This window comes from Pholcus phalangioides, unplaced genomic scaffold (genome assembly GCF_987345545.1).
Source record: "Pholcus phalangioides strain wild (caught in Gottingen) unplaced genomic scaffold, Ppha-v1.0 ptg000010l_1, whole genome shotgun sequence".
In the NCBI taxonomy this organism is placed as follows: domain Eukaryota; kingdom Metazoa; phylum Arthropoda; class Arachnida; order Araneae; family Pholcidae; genus Pholcus; species Pholcus phalangioides.
Genome location: NW_028301603.1, coordinates 33,348,607 through 33,366,396, shown reverse-complemented (window position 1 = coordinate 33,366,396; position 17,790 = coordinate 33,348,607).

The window sequence follows — 17,790 nt, the reverse complement described above, 5'->3', positions numbered from 1 at the left end:
TACGGTCGTTAACTTGATCACTAAAACGGTCACTAATACGGTCGTTAACTTGATCACTAAAACGATCACTCATACGGCCACGCACTTGGTCACTCATAGGGTCACCAACTTGATCACTAGCACGGTTACTAACAATTTGTCCCTCAAAAAAAAAACAGCCACTCATATATAATCACTCCCTCACTCATACAGTCACTCGCTTGATCATTCATATAGTCATTCACTCAATCATATAGTCACTCACACTTACTTATACATTGAACATTGAAAGACCGGACACACCCCGCTTCCCATCTCAGAGAGATATCAAAGCTTTCCCGGGGGATGGGTGTATACGGAAATTTATTAATTTATGTGAAAATAACAATGATATAGTATACAATAAAGAATCTGGAGTAAAAATTGTGATCATATAGCATCATCCACAGATAATCACACTTACTTATACAATAACTGACTTGGTCACTTATACGATCACTCACACGGTTATTCTCTCCCCCCCCCCCCATTTATATGATCACTCACACAGTCCTATGGTCAAGGCAGGTAAAATGTACCGGGGACGAAACGTCGGGTGCGAAATGTCAGAGGCGGAAATAATCTTATGTCTATGTCAGCAACTCAAAGCATCAATACAGAGACACTTGGCGCCCATTTTTTGGAAGAGATGTCGCACTCGTTGAGGGGGGGGGGGAAATTAAGACATCTTATAAGACGGAAATACCGCAGTGGAAAGACACTAATGAAATAATGAAACGTGGACATTAATAATAATAATGGCAGAAGAAGCTGCAATAATCATTTGGACAATTCATCAAGCGACGACTGACAGCCGTTGCGAAACGAGAAGCCGTCTAACCATTGTATAAGGCACACACTATAAGTTGGAGTTTCAGTTTACTTAATTTGTCCGAGAGAAGGTAATTGCCCTTGAAGTAAAAAAATTGCAAAAACTCTACGATTAGCATCAAGGAGGTGCCTCTCATTTCCGTTCGAGAACGTTCTCCCTCTCTCTCTCTCATTCCACCATGAATTTCTTCCGAAAATAGTTTCTGGGACCACGGACCGCCATTAAAGAAAAACCTGAAACAAATATTAAAAAAGAGAAACACCGTAACAAGTTTCCATTTTCGACAAACACTGGACAAATGTTGTTCGCGAGCCGCATTACACTTCCAGGCCTATTAATTTACAGCCCGGAAAAAAAAGGGGATCCAATTTTTAAGGCTTGGTTCAGTCTCAGTCTCTCTCTCTCACACACACACACACTAATCGCGGCCTAAGATCTACTCGAATCGGATGAACCCGAAACTCATTAGGGTCGCTCATTACCGCTAATAATAACGCGGCTGGTTACGTGTACGCGTCCCGTAGCGAATCGAAGACGGTCATTTGATCGCCCTGAAGTACAACTTCCTCTCATGAACGAAATATATTTACGTTTATTTAGTGTCGTTTTTTCTGCAATTACCACCGATTGGATGTCTGTCTTATTGGCTCATGAAGAAGGGGCCCCCAAATTTCTACGCTGAATGTGTTTAGAAGCATGGGAGTACGTAGGGGCGGTTGTCTCCTGTGGGCTAGACAAAATTTGCCTGCCTTGTCCTATTTTCGTCTAATTGTCTTGACCAATCATTCCTCAAATTTGCTGCTCTAAAAGGATATGGTATTGTCTGAAAACTAATGAAAGTTCAGAATCCATGAATTGAAAATCCCTTGATCCACAGAAATAATTCTTCCTCCATCCATAAAAATTCAGAATATGCGGGGAAAAAAAATTCCAGCATTCATGAAAATTCTGAATAAAATAAATAAATAATTTCATCATACACAAAAATTCAGAATAAACGAAATAAATATTCCCAGCATCCATGGAAATTCAGAATAAACGAAAAAAATTCATTTCAGCACCCATAAACATTCAGAATAAACTAAATGAATAATTCCAACATTCAGGAAAATTCAGAATAAACTAAATGAATAATTCCAGCATTGAGGAGAAAATTCAGAATAAAAGAAAAAATTAATTTCAGCATATATAAAAAACGAAGTAAATAATTCCATAATGCATAAAAATATTCAGAATAAATTGAAGAAACAATTCCAGCATCCATGAAAATTCAGAGAATAAACGTAATAAATATTTCCAGAACTGATGAAAATTCAGAATTTATGGAGGGAATAATTCCAGAATTATTTTTCCCTAGATGGAAAACACAAAAATGCAGGATAATTTCTTTTTCTAGATTAGAATGCAGAATTTCAAAACCATTTCTTTCTAGATAAAAAAATATGTAGAATTATATTTCTTTCTGGATGAGAATACAGAATTCCATAATTTTTTCGTTCTAGACGAAAATACAGAATTGTATAATTATTTCTAGAGCCCGGATTATATTATGCATTAAAAAAGTGGCGAAGTATGCTCTGAAAATATGCAAATATGTAGTTAAAAATGTCACAATACGCACTTGAAAATGTCAAAATGTGCACTTAAAAATGTCAAAATGTGAAAATTTTGAAAATTCTATAATATGCTTTAAAATACCTAAAATACCCAAAATATGCATTAAAAATACGTAAAATACCCAAAATATGCATTGAAATACCCGAAATATGCATTGAAATACCCGAAATATGCATAAAAACCAAAAATATTTCATAGCAATATTTACTATAACAATTATGTAAAAAGAGTGATTAAGCTTAAATAAACAAGAATAATAAATTCTGAAAATTGTTTGATTTATACATTTATATGCGTTAATGCTAAGAAAAATGTCAAAGTATGCAAATGCATATGTGCATATAATCAGGGCTCTAGAGGGCGGAGATACGAGGGATGCATGCCCATCCCCCCCGCCAGCGTCGAAGAGTCAACTGATCTAATGTATATGTGTATACACATATTCCGCCTGGCAGTCGAGTGGTTAGGGAGCTGGCTTCTCGCTGTGTAGGTCTGCGTCCAGGCATGGATGCATGGCCCCCACATCCTGGTGTAGAGCCCCTAGGCTGGGATATTTTCCTGGGCCCCCGGTTAGACTTTTCACGGGCCCCTTCTGTAGTTAATTTACAGCGTGGAAAAGCAAAAAATGATGTGAACTGTCCGGGCCCCAGGGCTAGAGCCCTGCCAGCCCCCCCCCCCCTTTGTGGGGGGGCCATGCATGGATGTCTACTAACACCAACAAATTACCTGGATGGATCGCGCCGATCCCTTATGAATACGTGAAGATCACATTGTTATTATATTTATATATGAATTGATATCATCATCATCGTGCCCCCCCCCCTGCAGTAATGACCCGTAACCCCCCCAGACTTTCAAGTCTATCTCCGCCTATAATTATTTCTTTCTAGATGAAAATGCATAATTCCAGAATGGATGGACATTCAGAATTTATGAAAGTAAAAAAATTATAATTACTGTGAGTCAGAGCGGACTGGGGGGGGGGCAACTGTCCCGGGCGACAATTATTTGGTGAACACGTAGGACACCTTTATAACAATTATAGAATTTTGAATTGGTGGAGGTGGGAAGATCGTGTTTGCCCCGGGTGGCAAGACAATACAGAAATCTTAGTTACGGCCCTGCTGTGAGTGCAAAGCCCACGCACCCCTCCCCCCCCCAAAAATAAAAACCGAAAAGCCCGGTGCGACCGCACTTATCGCATCCCTTTAAAGGCGGCTCTGCCAACACTAAGTTTGATAATGATCAATAACCATGAGTATTAGGTATTTGAAAGCAAAAACCACGTGAAATTCGTCCACGAGTTTGGTAACAATAATAAATGCGACACAAGCATTAATTGATCATCCATTTCATTGTCGTGAGAACAATTAAAGCAGATTACGTCGGCCAAAGTGATATCAAGCCATTGTTATTTCGCTAAATGAGCTTCGATCACATATTTTTTAAATTTGATTATTCATCATAAACAATAGGTGAAAAATTTATCGGAACCATGTATCAGTTTCTATTATTAATTTGTGTATCAGCTGTTCTTATTATTTTATCCTTGTGTAAGCGTTACAGAATTATTAGCAGCGCCATCTATGAATCACTTTGAAAGCTGACGTTTAGTTTTGTTTTAATATTTTTTAAATATATATAAATGTTCAAGTCCGAAGTGGGCCACTTCTCGAATTGGAAGGCTGATCTGGCCAATGTCCGGAATTCGTGCTTTGGCTGGCCCCTGTATGACGATCTCTATAGCATATCGTAGCAAATATGGGGAATGACATTTTACTGGCGAACCCTTTATCCTAGAGGTGAGGGCAGGGCCGCAACTAGATGCTTGGTCAGCCCATGACCTCCTATATAGGTTATATAGGAGTTCGTGGTTAGCCTGGGCAAGCATGCATTTTGGCGCCACCTCATAATGTTGAAGGAGATTAAAAAGTAAAATTTGCTCCCCCCTCTAGTATGGCGCCCGGGGCACCAGATCCGCCTGCACCCCCCCCCCCTAGTTGCGGCCCTGGATGAGGGAGTGAGTGAGCAATATACTGAGTGAGTGGGCGAGTGAATGAGTGAAGGATCTAGAGGATGAGACCATTTTAGCCCCCCACACATAAATTTTATAAAGGGGCTGAGCTCTCCCCCCCCCCCCAATAATTTTTGAAAAAACAATGCAACATCTTTCTCCTGCCTACGCACTCGAGTCCCTGAGGGAGCGAGTGAGTGGGCGATAGGGTAAGTGAGCGAGCGAGTAAGCGAGTTACCGACTGGGGAGGTGAGTGACTGAGCGTGTGGGTGAGTGAGTGAGTGGGCGAATGGGTAAGTGAGTGAGTGGGCGAATGGGTAAGTGAGCGAGCGACTGAGCAAGTGACCGACTGGGGAGGCAAGTGACTGAGAGAGTGGGTGAGTGAGTGGTCGATTGGGTAAGGGAGCGAGCGAGCTACTGAGTACGTGAGCGAGTAAGTGTGTGATCGAGTGGAAGAGTGAGTGATCGAGCGAGATATCGAGTCCGTGAGCGGGTACGTGAGTGGGCGAGTGGAAAAGTGACTGAGCGAGTTGGACAAAAATTATTTATTAAATGCAGTATGTTTTGAATGAAATCACCAATTAAACAATGTAATGGAAAGTTTGTCGAAAACTGTATCTCCTATAACATTGCCCAAAAAGCGGTGCTGCTTCTCGATTTCGTTTTTTGAAGCTGTAGTTTCAGTTTTCGAAAATGATTTTTATCACCCAGGAGGTTTTACGTGCAGGAATTGGATGTTTAAAACGAGATAACTTCACACAAATTTTGAACTCAACCATGGCTCTGAACAATAAGAACCTGAGGCCAGTGCCGTCTTAAGGCATGGGCCAACCCGGGCACGGCCCGGGGGCCCCCAAGAGAAAAGAGGGCCTCGCAAAAATGATATCTGGTTGAGATTTTCGAGAATTTGTCTGGTAGGGCCTCGGAAAAATCAATTAGCCCGAGGGCCCATGATGCTCTTAAGACGGCCCAGGCTGAGACTTTCTTTTACCAGTTTGCTGATGGAGAATATATAAACTTATCTTTATAATCCTTATTCCATTGGTTTTTTTTTTCAGCATCAGTAGTAGGACATGGGTCTGGGCCATGGGTCGACAGGTCGAAATCCCAACAGGGTCGAAATCCCGAAAGGGTCGAATTGAAAATTTTAGTTTCACCATATACGCCGAACTTCGCAATTTCTGTCGAGATTTGCATTTCTCGCGGTGAGGGGCGTTGTGGTACGCCAGTCAAGTAAATTTTTTTAAATTTAATTTTCACCGTATAAGCAGCACTTTGCCCTTTCTGTCGGGATTTGCATTTCTCGCAGCATAACCCTATTCGACTTGTTTATGCCAAATGGACGCTTCCCATTGCTAAGCTGCTTACACATGTTTTGCCGATTTACTTTTTTCTCTGTGATTGATTTAATATTTGCAAAAACGAATGAAGAAGATATTTACCTTAATCCTCAAATTGCACTATTTGTAAAAATAAATTTTACTTTTTTCTTTGTATGAAAAGAAATTTCACTGCCCACTCCAGGGGTTTTCAAACCATCAAACGTTGCGGGAAAAATTAGAACTCTCCACGAACAACTCTGCAGCATCCGGAAATTCGCAACGGCTTAACTCAGTGTATAATGGACCAACGGGAACCCGGTTAAGCAGGACGTCGAAATAATTGAAGACATTTAATTACTCTTTGAAATTATTTCTTCAGTTTAAGTCAGTTTTGAAGCAATTGCTTTCGGTAATTAAATCATCATAAAAATGAGAGAATTTTTATCATTATAACGAATATAGATTCATCATCAGGCCCCAGGGCTGTTGCACTATCAACCTTCCGATGTAAGCACTGCATGTAGTCAGGGCCAATGCCGTCTTAACGCATGGGTCCACCAGGACATTTCCCGAGAATCTCAAGTGCAAAGTGGGCCTCATGACAATGAGATCTAGTCAAAAACTTCGACATTCAGAATACAAATATGTTAACAGGTGTTTCCAATCAAGTGGGGCCAAAAAAGAGCATAAAACCCCTTCGTCCAGTTTTGGCCCCGAACTGGAGAAGTAGGGTAACTGCCCCGAGGAAAAATTTAGGAGGCAGCAGTTCTAGGGGTGAGAACAAAGAACACCGTTATAAAATTACCGACAGAAACTGCGAAGCGTGGCTTGTACGTTGAAATTAAAATTTCGAAATTTATATTTGACGTAATTCATTATCCTTATCGGAGCCCCAACGCCCCTCGCTGGGAGGAATGCAAATCCGGGCAGAAAATCGAAAGTTAGGCTTATATAGTGAAATTAAAATTTTAAAATTTTATTTTATCGCAATTTATCATCTTGATTGGCGCCCCAGAACGTCCCTCACCGCGAGAAATGCAAATTTCGACAAAAATTGGGAAGTGCGGCGTATACGGTAAAACTAAAATTTTCAATTTTCTCCCTCACTCACTATTTCACTCGCTCACGGACTCAGTAGCTCGCTCGATCCCTTCCTCACTCATCCATTCTCACATTCACTCACTCACGGTAGCTCGCTCGCCCACCCACTCTCCCATTCACTCGCTAGCTCACTTACTCGCCACCTCACTCTCTCCCTCACAAACTATTTCACTCTCTCGCCCACTCGTTCACTGACTTGGTAGCTCGCTCGATTACTTCCCCACTCACTCGCTCCCTCATTCACCCACTCACGGACTCAGTAGCTCGTTCGCTTACCCAATTACCCGCTCATCCGTACACTCGCCCGCTCACTCACTCATTCACTCTCCCACTCACTCGTCGCTCACCCACCCAATATTTCCCTCGCTCACTAACTCACTATCTTGCTCACTCACCGGCTCACGGACTCGGTAGCTCGCTTCCCCTTTCATTTCACTCGCCCACTCATTCGCACACCCAGTCACCCACTCACCCGTTCACTCGCTCACTTGCCCACTCGATCGCTCACACTTACTCACTATTTCACTCGCTCATGGACTCAGTAGCTCGCTCGATCACTCACTCACTCATTCACCCACTCACTCACTCACTTGCCCCCCCTCACGGACTCAGTAGCTCGCTCTCCAACTCAATCGCCCACAAACTCACCCGTTCACTCGCTCACTCATTCAGTCACTCGTTCACCCACTTACTGACGGACTCAGGAGCTCGCTCACTCGCTCACGGACTCGGTAGCTTCGTGACGAACTGTTGTCAGTGAATTGCTGGTCGGGGAATTTTCCTAGCAGTGAATTGTCTGCTAATTTTCCGTAAACCATTCGGCACAGGGTAGTGCCCTGGTTGCCCCAGACTAGTTACGGCCCAGGGTCTCATAAATGTCTGATATTAAATCAAACTTCTTCACAGCCATTGAACCAGGATTTTAATTTTCGTCAACAGATAGCAGCAGCAGCGGCATTTTGATTTTATTTAATTACTGGGGGGGGGGGGGGCCGTGACTCTGCCACCTTCCCCCTTCATTTTCTCTTCACAACATATCTTGTTTATTTCGTCCCACCTTATCAAAGTGCTATGGAAAGTGACATGTCAAAGCACCAGCTCACTAGCGAATTTTAAAACAATAAATGGAAAAAAAGCAAATGTGATTCTCTTATCGCAAGTACCCCCAGAAAACCTCTCCATGAGGGTTCCCAGACTAAAGCCCTGTTGAACCAAGAAAAAATTTCACTTGTATTCAATTTGCCAACAAATAAATTCCAGGGGCCCCAATCAAGGACCCGGTACCCAATTCGCAGAATTTTAGAATGCAATTCGTCCAGGGCCCCCAAAATGAAACCTGTCAACTTCCACATGCGGCCCCCGATCTGGAAGCTTGTCGGACATCCCCTCAGTGAGGGCCACGAAAAATTTTCATTTGTATTCATTTTAACGATGAATAAAATCCAAGGCCCCAACCAATTTCCCGATACCCAATTCGCATAATTTTAGTGGGGCCGAGACTGGCTTTATCTCAGGTTACCGATGTTGAAAGTTTTACAATGTTAAACAACAAAAAACAATGAGATTCATCCAGGGCCCCTAAATGAAACCTCTCAACTTCTCCTCCATGGGGGCCACCGACCTGGAAGCTTGTCGGACATTCCCCTCTGTGAGGGCCACGAAAAGTTTTCACTTGTATTCAATTCACCAACAAAAAATTCCAGGGCCCCAAAATGAAACCTGTCACCTTCCACATGGGATCAACAACCTGGAAGCTTGCTGGGCATCCCCTCTGTGAGGGACACGAATTTTTTTTATTTATATTCATTTTAACAACAAAGAAAATCCAGGGCCCAACACGCAGATTTTTACTGGGTGGCCCCAAACTGGATTTATCTCGGGCTACCGCTGTTGCAAACTTTAGAATGTTAAACAACAAAAAACAATGAGATTCATTCAGGGCCCCTAAATGAAACCTGTCAACTTCTCCTCCATCGGGCCACCGACCTGGAAGCTTGTCGTACATTCCCCTCTGTGAGGGCCACGAAAATTTTTCAGTTTTATTCAATTCACCAACAAATAAACTCCAAGCCCCCAATCAAGGGCCCGGGACCCGGTTCACAGAATTTTAGAAACAATTCATCCAGGGCCCCCAAAATGAAACTTCTCAACTTCCACATGCGGCCCCCGATCTGGAAGCTTGTCGGACATCCCCTCAGTGAAGGCCACGAAAAATTTTCATTTGTATTCATTTTAACGATGAATAAAATCCAGGGCCCCCAACCAATTGCCCGGGACCCAATACGCAGAGTTTTAGTGGGGCCCCCAATACGCAGAGTTTTAGTGGGGCCCCCAAACTAGATTTATCTCGGGTTACCGCTGTTGCAAATTTTACAATGTTAAACAACAAAAATCATTGAGATTCATCCAAGGCCCCCCGAAAAAAACCTGTCAACTTTTCCATGGGGAGGAGGCCCATGACCTGGAGACTTCTCGGACACCCCTTCCCCTTCCTTGTGAAGACCACGAAAAATTTTTATTTGTATTCATTTTGCCGATGAATAAAATCCAATTCCGCCCAATCAAAGAGCTGGGACCCAATTCGCAGATTTTTTTGGGGGCCCACAGACTGGATATATCTTGGGCTTCCGCTATTGCAAATTTTTCAATGTTAAAGCAACAAGAAAACGTTGAAATCCATCAAATTCCCTTGGAAATGAAACCTTTCACTTTCCCCGTGAATATGTGCAATGCCACGCCCTGGGTACCCCGACCTTGTGTGCTGCGAGCACTGGTGATATTTGTATATTATACATATACATACATCTCGGCATGGGCCCCCGCCCCCCAAGGGCAGAGCTGACAGAGGCCGGAAAGATTCTTACCCCTTTTTAATTTTTCACACTATAAATTAACCACAGAGGGGCTTGAAAAAGATGGTTTGGGGCCCGCCAACTATCCGAGCCCTGCTACAGGATGTGGGAGGTCACGACTCTCGTTACATACACATAATTTGGTCCCGATGGGTCAAACGGTTCCCGATATACTCAAGAATTAAATGAAAACTTCACCAAAAAAAAACGTAACCGATTTCCGTTGCATAAAAACAGGCCCTTTTCGAGTTTGTGATTTTATAGTATAGAACAGTGTTTCCTAAAGTTTTCCTAAAGTGGGCAATATCGCCCCCTGGTGGGTGACGGAATGGGCCAGGGGGCGATAGAAGTTACGGATTTAACATAGGATCCCATGGGTTCCGTTGAGTTGGGGGGCGATGAGGGGAAAAAAATTTCTGAAGAAGGGGCGATGAAACGAAAAGTTTGGAAAACTATGGTATAGAATACACACACGCGCGCGCGCGCGCGTAGATAAAACCACGCACGTGTGTAAATTAATCCCGAAACATTATCGAAATAAAAAAACATCGTGGGGGAGGGAGGGGGGGGGGAATGTGTCATATAGGGAATGTGGTGGGGTAGGGCGACTCAACACCACACTAAATATATATTTCTAGTGTTGAGTTATCTGACTGCAATTTGAAGCGGGCTTCATTTCCCAAGATTGGCCACTTTTTTGTGATTTTAGCACGAGTTGACAAATATGCTTACTTCTAACATTAGTTCTGGCGATGATTGATGATATTCCGTATTTCTGAGCTTAATTAAGCGTATTTTTCTCGAGCAAATATGGTCAATCTACTAACGGTGACACTCCAGCGTATAAAGCCTTAATAGAAGTCACTGCAAATAGTTTGTCCTCTGAGCTCAGTGGTTGTCTGTAACAAATATAAAGCCGGGTTTTCCTAGGAGCAGGTTTCCTGTGTCGCGCGCAACGTGATCCGCCCAGCGCGACACGCCGTCCACTCACCGGTAAGAAAAGTAGCACGACTGTTTTCCTACAGAGGGCAATACGCCTGACGACAGCGCTTTACGTCGGGCGTGATTGGCAGACTGCTTCTGGAGGAGTCAAATGCGTCGTGCGCCGCGGTTTTGCCGATATTCTCGTCACTCTCGTGTGTTTTCTTTCCCTTCCCTTCAAACCGGAGCATGCAGACGACAGAGTAGCTGATGCCAAAGCCATATACTTTATATAGCCGCCCTGATCTGATGTGCCTCGCTAGGAAAACACAAATGCGTAGCGTGATTATGTAACACGTTGCTGCAGACGCGAAATTATACTGTTCGGTTCACGCGGCGCAAAACACCTATTCGATTGGATTTTTTGGATTTTGAATTTTTTGGCGCAAGGACCAATTTGGTCAAACTGCGCCAAAGCAAGACATAAAAATGAGAAAAATGTCCTTCTGTCATGTCAAAAAACTAAAACATATAAAACGGAACATGAAACGTAAAACAATGACATAAATTTTAAAAACTATAATTTGTCATAAAAACCAATGGCTTTGATGAATTTAAAAATGCGAGATGCATCGTTATTGTCATTTAAAATATCATGAAGTGAAAGATGACTATGACCAAAAGTGGTCGTAAAATGATGACGATGATGTGAACAAGTAAAAGCATGAGCAATGGTCAATGGACTTTGACAATGAGGGCACTCTGGTTGACTCTCTCGTAATAACAAATATGATTGTGTTAGGCGACTGTGTCCTATGCGCAACCGGGCAAGCAGAACTTCCTCCTTTCTGTTAGTTCTGCAGCTCGAACGCCAAAGGCCAAGTGTGGGCTTGATGGCATGAAGTTTATTATTTATCTGATGGTTCCAATGATCCTGCCAGCGGTGATGCATCACTTCCCGGAGGATTGAGAAGTGGTCACTGGCAGGTACCAAAAGGTTATTGTCAATGTTAGTTGTTGTTCGAGCTGCGGTGTCTGCTTTTTCGTTGCCCGGTATTCCTACATGACCTGGTACCCAGTATAATTTTACTGTGGTACCATGATGAATGAGGTAATGAATGAGGCAGTTCATGAAAAATGGCATGAATGAATGGATGAGTGTGAAACGTACAGGAACACAGTGCTTGTAACGCGCTGAGAGAGTCACTATAAATGATGCATCGTCGGTGGCGTTTGCGTCGTATATGACGTAGAGCCTGAAGGATTGCGTACAGCTCTGCCGAGTAAATAGAAAATATGTCGGGAAGTTTGAAAGATGTCTCCTCACAGCAGATGTAGGCACAACCGACATGCCCAGGGCTCTTAGAGCCGTCGGTATATATGGGAAAGTACCTGTTGTACCCACCCCTGTGCCTAAAGAATATCTGTCGATATATAACATCTGCTGTGGTGGCTCTAGGGTATAATGATAATGAAAGAGAGACATCTGGCAGAGACTGCTCCCATGGTGCCAGTTGCCAAGCAACTGGGGCCACACGACTGATGTCTAATTCTAGTTCTTCCACAAGTGCCCTCATACGAAGACCGTACGATGGAACACATGAAGGTCGAGCAGCAAAAAGTCTATGAAATGACGGATTGAAAATGACACGATGAAGTGGATGACCTGGTAAAGACTTCATTTTGATATGATATTTCAAAGAAAGTTGTTGGCGTCTTGATGTCAGTGATGGCTCGTTGCATTCGACATAGAGGCTTTCCATGGGAGAAGTTCGGAAAGCTCCAGAGGAAATGCGGAGAGCGAGATGATGAATTGGGTCGAGCACACTCAGATAACTCCGAGGTGCTGACCCGTATACAATGGAACCGTAGTCGAGCTTTGATCTTATTAGAGCTTTATATAAGTGGAGGAGCGACTTACGGTCTGCTCCCCATGATGTAGAAGAGATGACCTTCAAGAGGTTCATCGTCTTCATGCAACGAGCTCTCAACTGTGAAATATGAGGTTTAAATGTAAGTTTCTTGTCAAATGTAATTCCGAGGAATTTTGTATTCTCTACAATAGGTATTTGACTATTATTTAAAAATAATTGTGGGTCATCATGAAGCTCACGACGCCGGCAAAAATGCACAGCGACGGTTTTGTCTGCGGAGAAAGAGAAGCCGTTATTATGAGCCCACTTGCTGATCTTGTTGAGTGCGGTTTGTAATTGTCTCTCGGCTGACCTCATATTCACTGATTGATATGATATCAACAGATCATCCACGTATAGTGCGCCAGTGACTGACAACGGGAGTTGGTTCAACACCCCGTTGAGTCTTAAAATAAAAAGTGTTACACTTAAAATGCTACCTTGAGGTACACCTTGTTCTTGGATTTGGGGAGCTGATAATGTACTTCCGATCCGTACCTGGAAGATGCGTCGAGCGAGAAAGTTCTTAATGAAAATAGGCAAGTTGCCCCTCAAGCCGCAATTATAGAGGTCGGAAAGAATTCCGTGCCTCCAAGTACGATCGTAGGCCTTTTCTATATCGAAAAATATGGCTAGCATATGCTCTCTCTTTACGAATGCTTGTCTTATTGATGTCTCAAGGCGTAATAGATTGCATGTTGTGGACCTGAACCGTCTAAAGCCGCTTTGATGTTTAGATAAAATATTGTTAACCTCAAGGTAGTGCATAAGGCGATAGTTGACCATGCGTTCCATGAGCTTACATAAACAACTGGTCAAAGCAATAGGTCTGTAACTGTTCGGTTGTTGAGGATTTTTGCCAGGCTTCGGGAATGCAAGAACTATGGCTGCTCGCCAGGTGTCAGGAAATGAATGACTGAGCCAGATCCGATTAAATAAAATGAGTAAATGTGACAGTGATTCTGGTGAGAGATGCCGAATCATGGAATAATGAATAGCATCGGGCCCTACAGCTGAGTCAGGACTTCGCTGCAAGGCCGTCGTCAGTTCATGAAGGGTGAAGAATGAGTTGTATCCCTCCGGTGTAAAAGGCCGGAAGGTGTACGATGTACGTTCGGCCGATGATTTAATGGGATGAAACGATGGGGGATAGTTCGCATCGCTGGAAACAGCGGCGAAATGGGCGGCGATGGTATCCGCAATACCCCTCACATCGCTGATGATAGTGCCATTGGTGTCTAAAATATTGATGGGATGAGACTGATAATGACCATTGATTTTTCGGATCCGGTCCCAAATGATTTTGGATGAAGTAGATGAATTGATTCCCGTGGTAAACGTTTGCCAAGACTCGCGTTGAGCCTGGCGCCTGGTTCTTCTCGCTATCGCCTTTGCTTTTAAAAATGCCAACTTGTTGTCATGGGTAGGATACCGCCGGAACCTACTCCATGCTTTCTTTTGTGATTTAATCGTGAGATTACATTCGTGGTTCCACCAAGGTTTAGGAAATTTAGGAAGTTTCGAGGAGACTTTAGGTATTGTTTCATTTGCTGCAGAGATGATACAACTGGTCACAAGGTCGACACAGTGGTCGACGTCGGGTTGCGAAACCATATCCTCCGTGATTTCTGCCTTGACCGTGAAGTCTGCCCATCGGGCGGCCACAAGCTTCCACCGAGGAGGACCCTCAGGTATGCTATGGCTTCGATCAAGGCACTTAACCACTAGAGGAAAATGATTGCTCCCGTGGAGGTCCGGATCAACCGACCAGGACCAGTTGGGCAAGAGTGAAGGTGAGCATAACGATAAATCTATTGCAGTGAAACTATTGTTTGGGGCATGAAAATGAGTGAAACTGCCATCATTCATGATGGCGAGGTCCATGTCTTCTAACAGCCGTTCAACCATCTCGCCACGTGGGGTGTTGCTGTTAGAACCCCATATCATGTTATGTGCATTGAAGTCTCCAAGAAGAAAAAATGGTGGAGGTAATTGATCAATCAGATCTTCTAGATCTCTCTGTAAGATGGTGTCATTTGGTGGCAAATAAATGGAACAGATGGTAATTCTTAGGCCTGTAGAGATTTCCACCGCGATGGCTTGCAGGTTCGTGCGCAGCGTTAGAACGCGCGACGACACGTAATGTGGAACCAGCAAAGCAACACCGCGGCAGGCTCTACTCCCGTCATCGTAATCAATACGGAACAGGGAATGTCGCCTGATGTTCCATGTCTCCGAGGGCTTCGTAAAAGTTTCCTGGAGGGCCACGCAAACAGGATGATAGTGATTGATCAAATCCTTGAGATCTTCATAGTTGGATCTAAGACCACGAATGTTCCATTGGATTATGTTGGCCATAAATTAGGTAGAAGTAGACGGTTCGAGGTCTTTAAATTTATTCCGGTCTAGTTTCCGGCGAGTAGTACCGGAATCTGATCTATTGTCAAGGTCCATGTCACCAATTGACTTGTCATCAATTAGTGACACATTCTTGAGGGTGGGACATTTTATTGCTCTCTGTATCGCTTTTCTTGAATATCCGGTCTTTTTGGATTTATTTCCAGAATTAATCTTGGGTTTAGTAACAGTAGGTTTTTTGAATGTGTGCACTGTTGCTTTTCCTGCCTCTTCTTCGGATTGGATTGGATTTTCAATTTATTGGCGCAAGGACCAATTTGGACAAACTGCGCCAAAGCAAGACATAAAAATGAGAAAAATGTCATTCTGTCATGTCAAAAAACTAAAACATATAAAACGGAACATGAAACGTAAAACAATGACATAAATTGTAAAAACTATAATTTGTCGTATAAACCAATGGCTTTGATGAATTTAAAAATGCGAGATGCATCGCTATTGTCATTTAAAATGTCATGAAGTGAAAGATGACTATGACCAAAAGCGGTCGTAAAATGATGACGATGATGTGAACAAGTAAAAGCATGAGCAATGGTCAATGGACTTTGACAATGAAGGCACTCTGGTTGACTCTCTCGTAATAATAAATATGATTGTGTGAGGCGACTGTGTCCTATGCGCAACCGGGCAAGCAGAACTTCCTCCTTTCGGTTAGTCCTGCAGCTCGAACGCCAGTGGCCAAGTGTGGGCTTGATGGCATAAAGTTTATTATTAACTTGATTGTTCCAATGATCCTGCCAGTGGCGATGCATCACTTCCCGGAGGATTGAGAAGTGGTCACTGGCAGGTACCAAAAGGCTATTGTCAATGTTAGTTGTTGTTCGAGCTGCGTTGTCTGCTTTTTCGTTGCCCGGTATTCCTACATGACTTGGTACCCAGTAAAATTTTACTGTGGTACCGTGATGAATGAGGTGATGCAGTTCATGAAAAATGGCATGAATAAATGGATGAATGTGAAAAGTAAAAGAACACAATGCTTGCAATGAGCTAAGAGAGTCGCTATAAATGATGCATCGTCGGTGGCGTTTGCGTCGTATATGACGTAGAGCCTGAAGGATTGCGTACAGCTCTGCCGAGTAAATAGAAAATATGTCGGGAAGTTTGAAAGATGTCTCCTCACAGCAGATGTAGGCACAACCGACATGCCCAGGGCTCTTAGAGCCGTCGGTATATATGGGAAAGTACCTGTTGTACCTACCCCTGTGCCTAAAGAATATCTGTCGATATATAACATCTGCTGTGGTGGCTCTAGGGTATAATGATAATGAAAGAGAGACATCTGGCAGAGACTGCTCCCATGGTGCCAGTTGCCAAGCAACTGGGGCCACACGACTCATGTCTAATTCTAGTTCTTCCACAAGTGCCCTCATACGAAGACCGTACGATGGAACACATGAAGGTCGAGCAGCAAAAAGTCTATGAAATGACGGATTGAAAATGACACGATGAAGTGGATGACCTGGTAAAGACTTCATTTTGATATGATATTTCAAAGAAAGTTGTTGGCGTCTTGATGTCAGTGATGGCTCGTTGCATTCGACATAGAGGCTTTCCATGGGAGAAGTTCGGAAAGCTCCAGAGGAAATGCGGAGAGCGAGATGATGAATTGAGTCGAGCACACTCAGATAACTCCGAGGTGCTGACCCGTATACAATGGAACCGTAGTCGAGCTTTGATCTTATTAGAGCTTTATATAAGTGGAGGAGCGACTTACGGTCTGCTCCCCATGATGTAGAAGAGATGACCTTCAAGAGGTTCATCGTCTTCATGCAACGAGCTCTCAACTGTGAAATATGAGGTTTAAATGTAAGTTTCTTGTCAAATGTAATGCCGAGGAATTTTGTATTCTCTACAATAGGTATTTGACTATTATTTAAAAATAATTGTGGGTCATCATGAAGCTCACGACGCCGGCAAAAATGCACAGCGACGGTTTTGTCTGCGGAGAAAGAGAAGCCGTTATTATGAGCCCACTTGCTGATCTTGTTGAGTGCGGTTTGTAATTGTCTCTCGGCTGACCTCATATTCACTGATTGATATGATATCAACAGATCATCCACGTATAGTGCGCCAGTGACTGACAACGGGAGTTGGTTCAACACCCCGTTGAGTCTTAAAATAAAAAGTGTTACACTTAAAATGCTACCTTGAGGTACACCTTGTTCTTGGATTTGGGGAGCTGATAATGTACTTCCGATCCGTACCTGGAAGATGCGTCGAGCGAGAAAGTTCTTAATGAAAATAGGCAAGTTGCCCCGCAAGCCGCAATTATAGAGGTCGGAAAGAATTCCGTGCCTCCAAGTACGATCGTAGGCCTTTTCTATGTCGAAAAATATGGCTAGCATATGCTCCCTCTTTACGAATGCTTGTCTTATTGATGTCTCAAGGCGTAATAGATTGCATGTTGTGGACCTGAACCGTCTAAAGCCGCTTTGATGTTTAGATAAAATATTGTTAACCTCAAGGTAGTGCATAAGGCGATAGTTGACCATGCGTTCCATGAGCTTACATAAACAACTGGTCAAAGCAATAGGTCTGTAACTGTTCGGTTGTTGAGGATTTTTGCCAGGCTTCGGGAATGCAAGAACTATGGCTGCTCGCCAGGTGTCAGGAAATGAATGACTGAGCCAGATCCGATTAAATAAAATGAGTAAATGTGACAGTGATTCTGGTGAGAGATGCCGAATCATGGAATAATGAATAGCATCGGGCCCTACAGCTGAGTCAGGACTTCGCTGCAAGGCCGTCGTCAGTTCATGAAGGGTGAACAATGAATTGTACC